Raw genomic sequence first — 2,192 nt, forward strand, 5'->3', positions numbered from 1 at the left:
CTCAAAATTCCACTAACATGAATTTTTCCATTAAATGAAGTAAACATTTTAGCTGTCGACAAGGAGGGTCGTCTACTCCTCACGGAGGAGGAATGACTTGCACGCCTAAAGCTCCACAACAATACCAGCGAGAGCAACGGGGCCCACAAGCCGCAAAGGAAAAGATGGGGATCAAAAGAAGGAGTCGACCAATGGCAGGGAGACCGATCCAGTGCTCGAACTGTGGGAAGAGAGGACACTGAGCAGGAATTGCTAGAACAAGGAGAAGGCCGAAAAGGCCCATGTGGCTCAATCCGAGGAGGACGAGCCAGCTCTCTTCATGGTAAGTGCATGCGTCCCCAATTTCGATTCCAAATCCACGGAGATGGAGGCAATCGACGACGATGTTGAATCCGAGAAAGAGCTCCAGCTGGGCGTAGCAAAGGTGTCACCAGCTGGGGAGCCAATTCAACTGGAGGAGGAGCGAGTGTTCGCTCAGATCGGCAAGAGGGACGAGCAACACGAGCACCGGCGATGGATCCTTGACACAGGGGCAACAAACCATATGATTGGGGCTAGATCTGTGTTCTCCGAGCTCGACTCGGGGATCCGCAGGACGGTGAAATTCGGCGACGGCTCCGTCGTCAAGATCGAAGGGCACGACACCATCCTATTCGTCAGCAAGGGAGGCGAGCATCGCAAGCTGACTGACGTCTACTTTATCCCGAGGCTCAAGGCTAACCTTTTGAGTCTGGGTCAACTTGATGAGACAGGCTGCTTCATTTCCATCGAGCGCGGACTACTCAAAATCTTTGATAATCAACGACGGCTGCTCACGCAGGCAAGGCGCACGACAAACCGTCTTTACATCTTGGAGTTAGAGATAGAGCAACCCGTCAGCCTCTCGGCCAAGACCGAAGAGGTATCTTGAAGGTGGCATGCAAGGTCAGACACTTGAACTTTCCTGCTCTAGAAAAGCTACAGAAGGAGGAGTTGGTGCACGGTTTGCCAGCAATCAAAGGCGTGAACAAGCTGTGCGAGGGGTGCCTCATCGGCAAATAGAGGCGCGAGCTTGTATACGGCGATATCTGCGAGCCCATCAAGCCGGCGACCCCAGGCGATAAGAGTCTCTTCCTCCTGTTAGTCGATGACAAAAGCCGCTTCATGTGGCTGACCCTGCTGCAAGCGAAAAGTGAGGCGATAGAGGCGGTTAAGGTTATTAAAGTGCGAGCGGAGGCTGAATGTGAGAAGAAGATGCGAGTGCTGCGCACAGACCGAGGTGAAGAATTCACCTCAGCAAGTTTCGGTAAGTACTGCGACAAGATCAGCATACAATGGCACCTAACGGCGCCCTACTCCCCCCAACAGAACGGAGTGGTGGAACGCCAAAATAGACCATCGTCGGGACAGCGAGGTCATTGTTGGTGACGGCTGGGATGCCTGGGAGATTCTGGGGAGAGGCAGTAATGACGGCCGTCTATCTCCTCAATCGGTCACCAACCCAAAGCCTCGATGGGAAGATGCCATATGAGGCCTGGTACAACAAAAAACCAGCGGTACATCATTTCTGCGTGTTCGGTTGGGTCGCATACATGAAGGTAACACGTCCCCACCTCGCCAAGCTCGAGCCCAGGGGGCTGAAGGTCGTCTTTATCGGCTATGTACCCGGGAGCAAGGCGTACAAACTCTATGATCCTGTAGGGGGGCAAGCTCACGTGTCTCGCGATGTCGTCTTCGATGAAAGCACCTTCTGGGAGTGGAATGATGTGATCGAGGCAGACCATAATCCAAATCAATTCACGGTGGAGTACCTCGTCACTGAGCTGGAAGAAGGAGGAGCCCAGCATCAGGAGCCATCACCACCGCCAGCAGGTGCACCCCCTGAACTAGTGGAATTCGCAACACCACGGACTGCGATTCGTGGTGTTGCGAATTCGACGCTGGATGCCGATCACGATACTGATCTCGAGGCCAGGTACCAGAGGATGGACGACCTAGTTGGAGGAGGTGAACCACCTGGACTGACAGCGCGCGAGCTCGAAGAAGTGGCCGAACTACATGCCATCAGTGCAGATGAACCGAACACCTTCGCCGAAGTAGAAAAGAACCCGTGCTGGCTGAAGGCAATGCAGGAGGAGATGACATCCATCACCGAGAACCAGACGTGGAGTCTGGAGGATATGCCACCGGGACACCGAGCCATAGGGCTCAAA

This window comes from Cucurbita pepo, chromosome LG10, assembly GCF_002806865.2.
Source record: "Cucurbita pepo subsp. pepo cultivar mu-cu-16 chromosome LG10, ASM280686v2, whole genome shotgun sequence".
NCBI classification, from domain to species: domain Eukaryota; kingdom Viridiplantae; phylum Streptophyta; class Magnoliopsida; order Cucurbitales; family Cucurbitaceae; genus Cucurbita; species Cucurbita pepo.